Raw genomic sequence first — 16,413 nt, 5'->3', positions numbered from 1 at the left:
TATGTGTTAAGTACTGTTCTAAGTGCTGGGGTAGATAGAAGGTAATCACGTTGCCCCACGTGGGGCTCACAGTCTTAATCCCCATTTTACAGATGAGGGAACTGAGGCACAGGGAAGTGAAGTGACTTGCCCAAAGTCACACAGCTGATAATTGGTGGAGCCGGGATTAAAACCCACTACTTCTGACTCCCAAGCCCGGGCTCCTTCCGCTAAACCACGCTGCTTCTCGATAGCTCAGTATACTCAATACCTTCCCCTATTCATTCTAAAGCTAAAGGAATCTTTAGGACAACATGGCTTTTCTACATAGAAATCAGATTCTCTAAGGGCACCTGAACAAAAACTAATTTTATGAGACAAAAATTTAGAAATCTTCCAGAATGGCAAACTCTGGGCTGAAAAAACAACAACAGCTAAAACGGATCATCAAGAAAAATGGTGCTGCTTATGTAGAGTGGTGAAAGAAAAGAATTTCCACCACCGCAAATATCCCTTTGGATCATAAAGACCCAGGATATTGCCAGGAAGCTCAAATTAGCCTTCTGCACTGGGCAACATCAATTCCCCACAGGTGCTGATTACGCCTTGGCCTTCTCTAGCCATTCCTGGGAGCAAAACTAGCTCTGCAAGGCATCTGGCGATAGGGCTAGATGGGATTTACCGAAATGAAAACTGTATGCAAGACAGATAATCAAAACACCCTCAAGGCAGGTAAATGGGTTATTTTACCTAAAACGACAATGGGACTCCGCAAATTTAAATATTTTCACCAGGACAAAGAAATCCTGGATCCAAGGCAATGTCATACATTTCAGAATGCCACTCTTCTTTAGCGGGGAATATTAAAGTGATTATAAGACCACTGTTCCTATTGGAGGAAGAGCCCCAAGGAACACCCATCTTCTTACAGATGAGAAACAGAAATCTTCATTGATGCACATTTGAAATTATCCACATTACCGAAAGTGAGCTATTTCAGGCACGAAGGCGGGCATTTTATAGTCTTGAGAGACTACATCACAATAGCGAGAGACAACGACAGGCGTAAAAAATTGAAGCCAAGAGAGAGCATCTCATTCTATTAGCAAGAAGCTGACCGCAAAATAAATGGTCCTCAATATAGGACTAAGAGCAGGGATAGGGAGTGAACTGCACGAGCTAGGCAAACATTTGCAAAAAAAAAACACAAAGGAATCAGGAACGACACAGTTTTCACCCATATCGACAGAGATGAAGGAACGCCTTGCACCTTTTTTAGATGGGGAGAAAAAAAGATGATTTAATGGATGATGCCCAAAAGCACTTAATATTGTTTTGCTTCTTAACCTGCCCTTGACGTCCCCCCCGCCTTACCTCCTTCCCCTCCCCACAGCACCTGTATATATGTATATATGTTTGTACGTATTTATTACTCTATTTATTTATTTTATTTGTACATGTTTATTCTATTTATTTTATTTTGTTAATATGTCTTGCTCTCTGTCTCCCCCTTCTAGACTGTGAGCCCACTGTTGGGTAGGGACCATCTTTATATGTTGCCAACTTGTACTTCCCAAGCGCTTAGTACAGTGCTCTGCACACAGTAAGCGCTCAATAAATACGATTGAATGAATGAATGAATGAATGAATCCCCTCTCAGGGTCACACCTGGAGAGTTTCTGGTACTCTACCAGTCTTGGCTACAGGAGGGAGAGTCAAGCAGAGGCCTAACCACTCCATTCCTATCTTGGGCAGTGGCTAGCAAGTGGTAGGCAATCTGCTACAAGTCAAAACTCAACTGTGCTGGGCAGCAGCAGCATGGGAGAGAATGGAGGGCAGAGACTCAAGCTTACTACGTGGAAGGTGGTGATGGTAAACCACTTCTGCATTTTTACCAAGAAAATTATCTGGATACACTACCAGAATGATTGCGGATGGAGAGCGGGGCGCTCTGGGAGAGATGTGTCCGTGGTGCCGCTAAGGGTCAGAAACGACTCGACAGCACAAGACTTCTAAACAAGTTGACACTCAAAGACGAGTAACTCACGTGTAAGGAGGGTATTTAAGCTAGGGGTATGTTTTGCAAAAGATGTCAGGTACAAACTGGCTACATCTTCAGAACTGCCTTTCCAGTTCAAGTAATATGTGGAAAGCAACGGTAGAGAACGTTGATTTCCGTGATGGTTCTCCTTGTCCAGTGAGAACAACAGGAAAATCAATCAATGCTATCACTTGAGGGCTCATTATGGGCAGAGCACTGTACCAAGCACTTAGGAGCGTACAACAGAGTGGGTAGACATGTTACCTGCCCACAATTAACTTACAGCCCATAAAGCAGCGTGGCTCAGTGGAAAAGGCACAGGCTTTGGAGTCAGAGGTCATGGCTTCAAATCCAGGCTCCACCAATCGTCAACTGTGTGACTCTGGGCAAGTCACTTAACTTCTCTGTGCCTCAGTTACCTCATCTGTGAAATGTGGATTAAGACTGTGAGCCCCCCGTGGGACAACCTGATCACCTTGTAACCTCCCCAGAGCTTAGAACAGTGCTTTGCACATAGTAAGCACTTAATAAATGCCATTATAATAATAATTATTATTATTATTATTATGTGTTAATGTAAAACCTGATCCCTTAAAAATCAATCATTGTCTATTTGACAACATGGCCCCAGGGAGAAGCAGTGTAACCAAGAAGACACAGCAAAGGCCATAGAGTTGGAAGGACTTGTGTTTTAATCCCCGCTCTGCCACTTGTCTGCTGTATGACCTTGGTTAAGTCACTTCACTTCTCCGTGCCTCAATTACCTCATCTGTAAAATGGGGATTAAGACTGCAAAACCCTATATGGAACATGGACTGTGTCCAACCTATCTACCCCAATGCATAGTACAATACATGGCACATATGCAGTGCTTAAATTCCATTAAAAAAAGGATAACAGAGTTCAAATAAAACAGAACCTTATTGCACAGGCAGGTCTATATGTATTTAGAGCATTGCTGCACTAAAACTCACTATAGACTGTCTTTTTGGAGTCAGAGGTCATGGGTTCAAATCCCAGCTCTGCCAATTGTCAGCTGTGTGACTTTGGGCAAGTCACAACTTCTCTGGGCCTCAGTTGCCTCATCTGTAAAATGGGGATTAAGACTGTGAGCCCCCCTGTGGGACAACCTGATCACCTTGTAACCTCCCCAGTGCTTAGAACAGCGCTGTACACATAGTAAGTGCTTCATAAATGCCATCATTATTATTATTATTTTGCTAGCAAGAGCGGTTATGTTCAGACACATAGAACTCCCAGACTCTCCAGTTTGTTTAACGCAAGGTTGGGGTTCCCAAGAGAAGTTCAATCATTTCCATTCATGAAGTCCTTAGAAACAGGGCTGACAGTTAACTCTCGGATCTGTTCCCCTGAATCTTATCTAGTTCCTTTTAGTTCTAACAGTTGCTAATAATGGACTAATTAATTAGGAACTAGGAGGAAGCACAAGTTCATAGAATGCACAACTTGCCACAGGGTCAGTGATAGTTGGATGGGAGGGGGTTGCAGCTCTAGGAGCGAAAGTTGTGGTGTCATGTTGTGTGGTGTTGTGGTGTCGCATGGAGAAGGGTGGGATCACCCTTTGGATTGCCACTGGAGGCCAACTGGGTGGGAGAGGACATACTCAACTTCCTGCTCTCGGGAATCCCACCTTTCCCGCTTCACCCCGGGTAACCCTTGCTTGCCACAATGGCTGTGATTGTGATGGTTGCCAGCTGTATCTATTGAGTACTTACTGTGCGCAAGGCACTGCACTAAGCACTCAGGAGAGTGCAACAGAACAATAAACAGACACATTATCTGCCCAACACGAGCTTAAAGTCTACAGGACGAGTTTACAATCTTAGGGTTTGGGCTGAGCGAGGCCTGAAAATCTGCCACAACGCACTAACCATTCTTGAATGCATCAGTCTCGAGTAAAAGACTGTTTCTTATATTTTTGTTGTTTTTTCTTTTTGTATTTGTCTCTCAAACCTCCTTCCTGCATTCCTTCTTAGATTGGGAGGCACAGGGACTGGCAACAAAGTTTAATTCTCAACTACATAGTTTTTCCCAGTGCTTAGAATGCTTTGCATACAACAGATGTTTAATGTACAATATTGCTACAATTCTAAAATGGAAGAATTAATTGGGGAGAAGTTTTAGTGAGTGGGGGTTTCAATATAGCTGCCAAAGATCCACCAAAATATGTAGTGGGCTACTGGGATTTTTTTCTTTTTTATGAAATTTGTTAAGCGCTTACTATGTGCCAGGCACTTTACTAAACTTTGAATAGATACAAGCTAATCAAGCTGGACACAGTGCAGAACCCACAAAGGGCTAATAGTCTTAATCCCCGTTTTACAGATATTTTACTGATGAGGAAACTGAGGCATAAAGAAGAAAAGTGATTTGCCCAAAGTCACACAAAATGACAAAATGCAGAGCCGGGATTAGAACCCTGGATTTTCTGACTCCTGGGCCTGAGCCCTAACTAGGATGCTTCTCATTTGGACAAAAAATAAAAACAAAACAAAAAAACCTGAAGTCTTGTTTTTAATCACATTCTAAAGGATGTGGTTGATAGTTTGTTCTATTCACATTTTTAATGATCGTACTGGTGTGGTATCACCTAAATGACTTGATTCAATTAGTGTTCAGTATTCAAACCCAGCACCAAAGGGAAAGAAATCAAACGGTTTCAAAGATAATTTGTACCTTCTGCATAGACTCCATTTTTACTCCATGCATTTTTCTATCACCTTGAATGGGCTCTTTGGATTGCTGGCAGGAAACTAAATATGTACTTTTATTTTAATACAACTTGGCCAATTCCCAAACTGATTTTAAGAAAGGTGAGGAAAGGTTTGCCCTTCACTTTCTAATAGCAACAGTTATCAGATTAAGCATTATAATTATTCACATGGGGAGCCATCAAAAGGCTAAATATCAAATTCCACAATATGCTGGGCACTTCAAAAGGTTTCAGAATTTTGAACTTGAGATTTTTCTATCTTTGGAAATTAAAAAAAGACAAAAAAAGACCAGGAAGGAAGGACTGAAGCAGCAATTCCTGCTTTCTTCACAATACCTAAATCCCTGTTGGCAATTCTCAAGCCTTGTTATTAAAGTAAAAGGGCATTTTGAGTAGTTCTAAGGTATATTTATGCATGTTTTGTGCTGAATATTTTATCGCAAGCTTTCAATGATTTTATTGTATTAAATTTATTGCAACAAGTTATTTATTGCGTGATCTGTTATTCATGTAGTTACCCTGCTCAGTGAAAAATAATTTATATTTCTATGACATTTACTTGTTGATAGTATTTTTTATGTCCCTGCATTTTTGCTCAACTATTCATTTTTATCCATGAGGAGTTGTGATTTAAAGATTTTACAACGGCCTTGTAAGTTTTATGAACAGTGAATCATAATACCAACAACTGTCTCTCGGTAGGTTAAGGTCAACAGTAGAATGGAGCTATTTCTCATTTCAGGTTAAACATCACTAAGCCATAAACATATTCATTCCAACCCAAATGTAATTCCCACAATCTTAGATATTTGGGAAAGACATACACCCATTCATTCATTCAATCAATCGTATATATTGAGTGCTTATGGCATGCAAATAATAACACTAATAATTATGGTATTTGTTAAGCGCTTACTATATGCTAAACACTGTTCTAAGCACTGGGGTAATAATAATAATGGCATTTTTTAAGCGCTTACTATGTGCAAAGCACTGTTCTAAATAAGCACTGGGGAGGTTACAAGGTGATCAGGTTGTCCCACGGGGGGGCTCACAGTCTTAATCCCCATTTTACCGCTGAGGTAACTGAGGCCCAGAGAAGTTAAGTGACTTGCCCAAAGTCACACAGCTGACAACCAGCAGAGCCGGGATTTGAACCCATGACCTCTGACTCCAAAGCCTGTGCTCTTTCCACTGATTCACGCTACTCAGGTTGGACACAGTCCCTGTCCCACATGGGGCTCACAGTCTCAATCCTCATTTTACAGATGAGGTAACTGAGGCCCAGAGAAAGTTAAGTGAATTGCCCAAGGTCACCCAGCAGACAGGTGGTGGAACCAGAATTAGAACCCATAACTTATTACTCCCAAGCCTGTGCTCTTGCCACCAGGCCATGCTGTTTCTCTGAACCACGCTGCAAAGCACTGTACTAGGTCCTTGGGAGAGTACAATAAAGCAAGAGTCCACAGGTAACGGATTACTGTAGGCCAATATGAGCCAATAACTGATTACTGCAGGCTGATATGAGCCACTGGAATCTCCCAAGAGCTTAGTACAATGCTCGGCACTCAGCGGGCACTCAATATTTGATAATGATGACAATCAATGGGAAAACTATTTTGATGTCCACTAGGCTGGAGACACCAGGCTCAAATAGAGACTGAAATGAAGAAGCAGATTGTCTAGTTAGCCACTGGAACAGATATGGTCCATTTCCTAAGCTGCAACGTAATCACTGTAATTTTCACATGAAGAACCTGTTAGTGGCACATGTTTCATCCCCAAACTGAGAGGATAGAGCATTAAATAGCAACTGCCTACCAATTGGCTTTAAAACACTCAATTATATCACCCCCTTCTAGTTTACCTCGCTGATTTCCTACTACAAACCAAACACCTTCACTTGTCTCCTCAAGTATCAAACTACGCACGTTACCTGGAGAAGCAGCATGGCATAGTGGAGAGAGCACAGACCCGGGACTCAGAAGGTTATGGGTTCTAATCCCAGCTTGGCCACTTTGCTGTGTGACCCGGGGCAAGTCACGTCACTTCTCTGGGCCTCAATTAGCTCATCTGTCAAATGGGGATTGGGACTGTGAGCCCCACACGGGACAGGAACTGTGTTCAACCCAATCTGCTTGTATCCATCCCAGCACATAATACAGTGCCTGGCACACAGTAAGTGCTCAAATACCACAACTATTATTATTATTGTTATATTATTACCTCAATCTCATCTATCTCATCACCCACCCCTCACCTGCTTCTTGCCTCTGGCCTGGAGCTCCCTCCCACTTCATATCTGACATGATAACTCTCTCTAAACCATACTCTCCAAGCACTTAGTAGAGTGCTCTGCACATAAGAAGCGCTCAATAAATAGGATTGACTTACTCCTCTTCCAAGTGACTTCTCTAAGCCCCTCATTTCCCCTACTCCCTCTCCTTTATGCATCACCCTTGCACTTAGATTGGCACCATTTATTCACCCTGCCTTCCGTCCCTATCTATAATTTATTCATATTAATGTTGGATTGCCCTTCTAGACTGTAAGATCATTTTGGGCAGGGAACATGTCTACCACCTCTCTTCTACTGTACTCGATCACGTCCTTATACAGTGGTCTGCACATATTAAATGCCCAATAAGTACCAATGATTTCTTGTTGTTTATGATTGCCTTCCTTAAAGGGAGAGCAATCATGGAACTCCTTTGCTACTCTGAGGTTTAAGTTCAGTCATAGTATTCTACATCAAAACAAGAAAAGAAGGGGAAAAATACTGAACACACAAGTTGAAGATATTTTACCACCATAGTAGTGGGATGATTACATCTAGGGGCTAACAACATTTTACTTTGCAGGAATAAGACTATTGATTCTCTCCCCTTGGGCTGTGACCAAGCATTTAGGTACATATCCACAATACATTTCTTTCTGTTTATGTCTGTCGATATCTCTGGATTCTAAGCTCCTCTTAGGCAGGAACCATGTCTACCAACTCTGTTGTACTGTACTCTTCCAAGTGCATTGTGCATTGTACTACTCACAGTAAGCAGTACCTACATATAATTGGATTTGACTGATGGGCCTGTTGATTTATCCCCACTCCTCCTCCAAATCCCTCTCTCCCTGCACAAAAAAAAGAAGCCCACCCAATTTGTTTTCCACATCATCTGCCTTTAACAAAAGGAAACTTTAAGCATTTCATCCACAATCATGGGAACATGTCAAAACTATTGGTACGTTCAAGTAAAACAATTCTGTACCCACTGAGGTATCTGTCAATCCAACAGCATTAAAGAACAAATAAAATTGATGCAGTTATTATTGCGGTTTATTAAGCAATTGATCCTGGTACTGGGTTGTGTTATTTGTTAAGTGCTTACTATGTGCTGGAGTATATACAACATAATCAGGTCCCACATGGGGCTCACACTGTAAGGGTGTGGGGGGAGAACAGACGTAGCACCCCTATTTTGCTGATGAGGGAACTGAGGCCCAGGGAAGCTAAGTGACTTGGCCAGATCACACGGCAGGTCCATAGAGGGGGCAGAATTAGAACCCAGGTCCTCTGACTCCCAAGCCCTTTCCACTAAGCCATGATGCCCCATTCTGTAGTCTTTAGGCAAGAACTGGATTTCTTCAGCAAGAACTACTTCTGCACAGATGAAACGGGTCCAGCCTTCATCTCCTCTGCATATTATGGATTTCCACTGTGCATGGGGCATCTGATTAGCTTAATAGTTGGCCTAGAGAAAACAGTAGATAGAGCTGTCTAATCTGGGGAGGGTTGATTCTGTTTTTTATATCTGACCTATAATGATTACTATTAATAGCCAAATGTATTTCCTCCCTTCTCTCATCAGAGCTTAGATGCCATAATTAAAAATATGATATCAAATGAGAAGAATGAAATAATACAAGATGAACTCAAAATCTCATTGAGGTAGGTCCGATGAGGTGCCATCTTTTTCCTCATTAAAGGAGAAGGTTTTCAGTCAGGGCGAAAAGAGACAAAAAAACAACAAATCAAATAACACCACTTTGGAAGGCAGTTATATTTTCTCTCAAATCTATTTCTCCAGGAGAAATATGGGATTTTTTAAAATGATATTTGTTGAATGCTTACTCTGTGGCAGGCACTATATTAAATCCTGGCGTAGATATAGGGTAATCAGATTGGACAGAGTTCATGTTCCGCATGGAGCTCACAATCTTAATCCCCATTGTATAGATAAGGTTACCGAGACCCAGAGAAATGAATGACTTGCCCCACATTCCACATTAGACAAGTGGCAGAGCCTGGGATTAGAAACCAGGTCCTTCCGACTCCCAGGTTCGTACTCTATCCCCTAGGCCATGCTGCTTCTCTCAAGGTTGCCACCCAGCAGATTTTTCTATCACATGATGTCCAGGGTGAAAAAGTGGTTTCATCCAACCCTCCACATACACAATGGAATTCTTGTCATCAGAGCCATGGAAATTTAGGACAGTGGCAGTTCCCAAAGTAGATGAAAAACTGCACTGTCAGGGTACCAACAAGGTGTCAAAGGAACCAAAATGCTAAGGCCTGGGTAGATAGTCCTTGCAGCGGAATAAAGCATCTAATCTCCCTGGGGGTCGCGGCCCATAAATAACCACAACACAGAACTAAGAAGTGGACTGGTATTACCCTTTGCTATGGCTTGAGGAAACCTTTCATCAAATTTATTGCCTGGACTGCTGCCCGTTATTGTGTTCTTTATTAGGCATTCTTCTCCCTAAAGATTAATTCATAGCTTTATGAAGCTGCATGTGCCGGAGCAATAGATGATCGCAAGGAAGTTAAGAGGTGTCACAGCCACATAATCATGGACACACACAGCTGTGGCCAAATGGTCGATTATGTCCCCATCCCAGACCATCACCTAACATCCACCCTGACAGATCGGTTTGGGAGTCTCCAAAGTGAGAATCATAAGGGTGGGGCAGGGTGGCCACTGAGAGATAAAAGTTTGGAAAATAAATTTAAAAAGGCCTCGGATTGTTCCTTCGAATGTCCCAACACCCATCTGTATCTAAATGCATTTGGATTCATCGGTCTGGTTGCGTCTACACAAATCAATGTACTTGGTGGCCGGATGAATTTCTGAGCCTCTGTTTCTTCTTAGCACGGGTCCCTATGTAAGGTAGTGCCCCCAAAATATTACTTTTTCTCACCTCTAAGATGATCAAACATCTTAATTCACTGAGGGTCTGCCGATTCGTAGAGCTCTGTACTAAGTGCTTGGGAGAGAATAACAGCACCAGAGTACCCATTCCTATGCTCAAAGATCTTAGAATATCCCGGAGACGGGGCAGATAAAATTTACTTTGAAATAATTTAGGTCGGAGAGCTTAACAAGAAGTAGTTCCAGTATTTTGGGATGAAATTGCAGGTTAAGTATGGAGTACACAAGTGAAAAATGGAAATGAAAAGGTACCTATATAGGTCAGTACTGAGGATAAGAATAAAATACTGAAGTGCTGAAAGTGATAGTTAACATCGTAAAGGAGTTGTTGAAACCTTAAAAAAAATCCAAGATTCTACAATTTGTGGCTGAGTAATTTTGAATTTTGAAATTTATGCAATGTTACTGACTTCTAAACTAATTTAATTTAAATGAGCTCTCCACTCATCCTAGCCTCTTCCAGATGGTGATGAGGTTAAAGTGGATGAGAAGGCCTCCTCTTTCTCCAAATAATTCAGCTGTTGTATAATAAAGATTAATAGTATTTGAGCACTTATTCCGTGCAGCGCAATGTACTAAACACTCACAAGAGTAAAACAGGACTAAAATGCTTCAACCCTACCAAAGACTTTACAATTTAGCAGGAGAGACAGAAAAAAAAAACTACAAATAGGAATATTATAATAATAATAATAATGATAATAGTAGCACTATAGTTATATAATTATGCTATGCAAGCAAATCAGGTTGGACACAGTCCATGTCTCACATCAGGCTCATCTTTAATCCCCATTTTACAGATGAGGTAATTGAGGCACAGAGAAGAGTGACTTGCCCAAGATCACAAAGCAGAAGAGTCGCCGAACCGGGATTAGAATCCAGGTCCTTCTGACCCCTGGTCCTGTTTTCTATCCACTTTCTGCTTTTCTTATTTGGAAAATTTTCAGATTTTGAAAGCGTAAAGGAGTTGTCTTGAGGGATGACTGAGAAAAAGAAGCAGCGCAGTTCAGTGGAAAGAGCAAAGGCTTGGAAGTCAGAGGTCATGGGTTCTAATCCCAGCTCTGCCACTTATCAGCAGTGCGACTTTGGGCAAGTCACAACTTCTCTGGGCCTCAGTTACCTCATCTGGAAAATGGGGATTAAAACTGTGACCCCCATGTGGGACAACCTGATTACCTTGTATCTCCCCCAGTGCCTACAACGGTGCTGGGCACATAATAAGCACTTAACAAAAACCAAAATTATTATTGTTATTATTATCATTATTATTATTATTAAAAATGAGAATTCAGATGAGAAGGGGGAAGAAGCTAGGGAAGTGAGAGGGAGATTTGAAAGAATGCACCCCAAATTATTGTAAAAACCCAGAACAGCTACTTTACTAGTGCAAAACTCACTTTAGCTGCAGAGGCAATATAAAATCCGTGGCTCAGTGGAAAGAGCACAGGCTTGGGAATCAGAGGTTGTGAGTTCTAATCCCAGCACCACCACTTAGCTAGTTGACTTTGGGCAAGTCACTTCACTTCTCTGTGCCTCAGTTACCTCATCTGGAAAATGGGGATTAACACTGTGAGCCCCAAGTGGGACAACCTAATCACCTTGTCTCCCCCCAGTGCATAGAACAGTGCCTGGCACATAGTATGAGCTTAACAAATGCCATTATTATTATTGTTATTATTAAAATAAACAAGGATCATCATTGATTTAGATGTAAAGTGAATCTTCGTGTAGGCTGAGCAAAAACTTTTCCCTTTTCGGAACTTTTTCCTTTAGAGTCCCAATCTTTTGCAGGGGATAAAAATTGTAGATTTCCCCCTGGAACTGCTTTTTTTTCCCTCCTATCCACTTAAATTTTGTTAATTTTCCCACATTACACTGTCCTAGGAAAATGACTCAATGTCAGACAGTCTCAGGATACCAGACAGGGAATAAACGATAGCTATTTTAACAGGTCACCCTGACTAAAGTTGTCCAGGGCCAGAAATTTAACATCCATTTCTAACTTTCAGACATTTCTTAGTCTCTTTCTCTTCCTCTCGCATGGGCCAAATTTACACTTGAAAATTCTCAGTAACTATTAAGCCAGAAAAAAAAAAAAACTGGCTCCCATTTTCTGGATATTTCAGGTCAATGTGTTCTTTTGCCTGACTATATAGATAATTTGTTAGGATCCCTCAATCCCTAAAGCCAGCTCAGTGGCCCTTCCTCACTGTCTACCAACACATCATTCCTCAAATGTGAGACTGTATATTCCCCATGTACTTTGCACAGGAGTAATCATCACATACTTCACGCTGGCAGAGGATTGAGGCTAAATTTAGAGATCTGACAAGGCACAAGTCTCCAGGTCTGAAACAGGAGAAAAGAAAAAAAACCCAAAAAACCCCAAACACCTCAGAATACAGAAAATGCTTCTAAAAGCAGCTGATCCTGCTGAATTAAGATTCAAGATCAACCTCGCTGGCAAATATGCTGTTTTAGAATCACAATTTATATGCTTGAAAGGAAGACGGAGGAAGCCTTTTTTTTCCAATAAAGAATGAAAGCAGAAGATGCCAAAGGCAGATGGTGCCATCTTCCCTAACACCTACAGGAATCATACAACCCCTCATTCATTTTTTTAAAGAAGTCCAGACTTTTCAAATGGCTGTTTGAAAATTATCTTGATTTAACAACAGTGCCAGAGCCTCCATGAATCAGGGGTCTGCAGAGTAAACGCTGACAAGATAGTCATCTGAAAATGTTGCTCTGGTGCTTTCCACAGCTCTTGAATCACTATTTTGCAATGCACATACAAGCTAAAGACATTGATCATTTGTGAGATCTGAAGCAGCATGCCCTGGGGGGCAAGAGATTGGGTTTGGGAGTCTGAGGATGCAGATTCTAATCCTTGCTCTGCCACTTGTCTGCTGAAAAAAAAAGTAACTTCACTGTGGCACAGTCACCTTATCTGTAAAATGGGGATTATGACAGTGAGCCCCATGTGGGAAAAGGATTGTGTCCAACCTGATTACCTTCTATCCCAGTGCTTAGAACAGCATTTGGCACAAAATAGTGCCTAGCAAATACTATAATTATTATTATTATTAGATCTACTTGTGCAAACTCAGGTTCCATAAAAGCATAGTTCCTCTAGTTCAAAAGAGACTAATGAATACTAAAAGCACATTAAGAACATCATCTGCCTATTTTAGATGAATTGAAAGAAAAAGGTATGGATAATCATGCCCTCAGTTGCACAAAACAGAAAATTTAGTCATTGCTTGATCACAACTTAACTCTCTGTATTTGTCATTGGATAACTCTTCATATAAACAATTGTCTGAGTACAGTCAGAGAATGGTAATTAAAATTCAGTTGTTGCCAACTTGTACAAAGGACCTTAAATATTTCCCATTACTCTGAAGTTCCTAATATTCACTGTGCACTAAAGCTTCAGAGAGATTATCTTGATTTAAATGAAGAGTGATGCTTTTCTTGACTTTAAAGGTAAATCAATTCATCTTCCCCAACCTGTTACGTCCAAGTGGTCACCAACAGGAAGCCAAAGCTATCAAACACAAATTCCGGGTAATGCATTCCCAATGGTTAGAACGGAGCAGCCAAAAATTCCTGTTTTTTTCTGCCCATATTACCAAATCTTTTCCAAGTGCTCCAGGAATGAAGAGCTTCCTAAATGGAAATGATTTCATGCACATTCATCCTTACTCCAAGACTAGGTAGGCTAATTTTTGTTGTTGTTGTTTGCGATCGGAGATTATTTGCAGATTGGAGACATTCAACATGGGGAGGAAAAAAGCTTCATCTCACTGACTATTTATAAAGCACTTCCTCCCTTCTCATTCATCTTGTTTTCTTAGTTCATGTGGTTTCACAAAGTGATAACAAGGAATATTTTGTCCCATTCTAGTATGACTATCTATGAACTTGAATTTTTTTCCATCCAAACTAATCCTAGATATTGGGGCACCCAAATGATACCTGTCTTACTTCCTTTCAAAAATGTACAATGGGTAAAAATGAGTAGCTTCTTCAAAGGCAGTGTGATGATAATTTAAAGAACTTTGTGAAAGATGCTTATGCTACCGAAGAACTTACAATTGCAGACTTTGTCACATGTAAGGTTTACTTGTCAGTTTTCCCCACCCTCCAGTCTTCACAATTTCCCTTTCCTTCATCAATGTATTAATGTTCTTCATCATCATTTTTTGGAAGTGTGTCACCTATCACATTCTCCATCCTTCTGAGCATATGGTCTGGAACTATTCAGTAGCTGCAATATGATGATTCTGGGCTGCTGAGCAAAACTGATTGGCACATTAAACTGCTGGGAGACTCTTACCTGGGGCAGACAGAAATCTTTCCAATGTAGTCCTAAGGGGCCTTTGGTAATGAAAAATAGTAATTTGAAGTCTTTTCTACCTGTCTGTTGCCAGGCAGCTCTAAATGGAGTTCCAATAGTTTTTCTTTTCCCAGATCCCATATTAAAGCAAATCAAGTGTAGGCTGGTAGGGCTCAGAGAGCTTCACTAGAGGCTCTGCAGTTATCAATTTCTGGAGAGGTATTCTAAAGTTTATTCAGCTTTGTGTTTACAACGTTAAACACAACAGGATGTATAATGACAATGCTTATACCCTATCTTGTCAAAATGGGGCAAAAAAGCTGAAACACTTACATATCCATGTTCTTCAAATGACTGACTTGCTTCTCAGTTTTTTTTCATTTTCCTCAAGTATGTCCTTGCATGCTAAATCCCTCCCTGTACCAGTTTGACCTGAATGTAGGATGGACTTGATTCTGTTCCAATCAGCATGGCTCAGTGGAAAGAGCATGGTCTTTGGAGTCGGAGGTCAGGGGTTCAAATCCCAGCTCTGCCACTTGTCAGCTGTGTGACTTTGGGCAAGCCACTTCACTTCTCTGTGCCTCAGTTCCCTCATCTGTAAAATGGGGATGAAGACTGTGAGCCCCCCATGGAACAACCTGATCATTTTGTAACCTCGCCAGTGCTTAGAACAGTACTTTGCACATAGTAAGCACTTAATAAATGTTATCATTATTATTATTATTATTATTATTCCAAAGCCATACAAAACTGATAAATCTGGGTTATCAGGCAGGCATTTCAATGCTTCACACATTTTTCCATGACACAACTTTAAAAATAATGAGATGTTAGAGAATAAGGAAAAGAACCTTAAAAGATGGGTGCAGAAAAGGAATCACCAATCCAAAGGCAAAGATTATGCTAGAAGAAGTCCAGAAAATGAGAGGAAACTATGCTGGATTGGTTGATCATCATCAATCTTATTTATTGAGTGCTTACTGTGTGCAGAGCACTGTATTAAGCGCTTGGGAAGTACAAGTTGGCAACATATAGAGACAGTCCCTACCCAACAGTGGGCTCACAGTCTAAAAGGGTTGATGTACAACTACTATGAGCTTCTGCAGCACTCAATCTGTTGTCATTATTATGGTACTTGTTAAGAACTCACTGTGTGTCAAGCTCTAGTCTAAGTGCTGGGATAAATAAAAGGCCCTGTTCCATATGGGGCTCACAGTCTACTAATGCGGTAGTATGATGTAAACCCCATTTTACAGATGAGGTAACTGAGGTACCGAGAACGTAGACGACTTGCCCAAGGTCACAGAGGAGAAATGTGGCGGAGCCAGGATTAGAACCCTGATCCTCTGATTCACAGACCCATGCTCTTTCCAGTAGGCAATGCTGTTTCTCAGCAATATCCTTCACTGCCTCTCCCAAGCAGTTATACAATGTTGCGTTATGCAGTAAAAAGGCCACGTTCCAACCAAGAGGTAGCTTCATGTTGTGATGAGAAGAGGGATTGATGCATATAATTTTCACAGTGCAGAGGCTTCTTAAGGCTCTACAGGACTAACAGCAAGCATTATCGTTAACGTGATACATGCGAGGAGATAGCCCAGCTAAAATTACAAAAATTTAGCTAGCTCCACCAGTTAAAGCTTAAAAAAATAGTCTCCCCTCTATCATTTCAAGCTACCCAGTAATTTCAGGTATTTTACCAAGGTTGTTGTTTTGATAAGGCCTAGAAAAAGGGGCAAGAGCTTTCCAATTTCTGGGACTCCTCTGCAACCTTTGTGTCACTGTGTTGGTGGGAGATAACTTCAACAACTACCTTGTTTCAGTTAAAGTGCAGGCTTGACTTTTACATACTTAAAGGGACCCCACTGCCACAAAGAAGAGTGAATCCTTCAAACTCCTGGGCTGTTTCCATTTTTCTATCTCTCCAAAGTTCACCCTTGGAAGTTCAAATTAATGAGCTGCCCTTCAATTGAAACTCAACATAATTTCACCTTGGTAAACCTGTAATTACAAAAGAGATGTTTCCAAGTTTTTGGGGTTTTCTTACTCTTATCAGTACAGATAACACACTAGTGATGGACAAACAATGAAAAAGCAGACAGAGCCA

The 16,413-nt window shown here is 41.1% G+C and overlaps 1 long non-coding RNA gene and 1 other non-coding gene across 2 annotated transcripts in view; one reads left to right on the top strand and one right to left on the bottom strand.

The window, feature by feature from the left end:
* Positions 1–16,413, bottom strand: part of LOC119929513 — a 129,460-nt gene that overhangs the window by 103,200 nt on the left and 9,847 nt on the right. The gene's annotated exons all lie outside the window — the stretch shown is intronic.
* Positions 1,630–1,767, top strand: LOC119930249. The gene has a single exon (XR_005451734.1). It is a non-coding gene; the product is annotated as a small nucleolar RNA SNORA7 (small nucleolar RNA).

Source organism: Tachyglossus aculeatus, chromosome 6, assembly GCF_015852505.1.
Source record: "Tachyglossus aculeatus isolate mTacAcu1 chromosome 6, mTacAcu1.pri, whole genome shotgun sequence".
Taxonomy (NCBI): Eukaryota; Metazoa; Chordata; class Mammalia; order Monotremata; family Tachyglossidae; genus Tachyglossus; species Tachyglossus aculeatus.
Note: the sequence above shows the minus strand (reverse complement) of the source record. Positions and strands in the feature narration are given on the sequence as shown.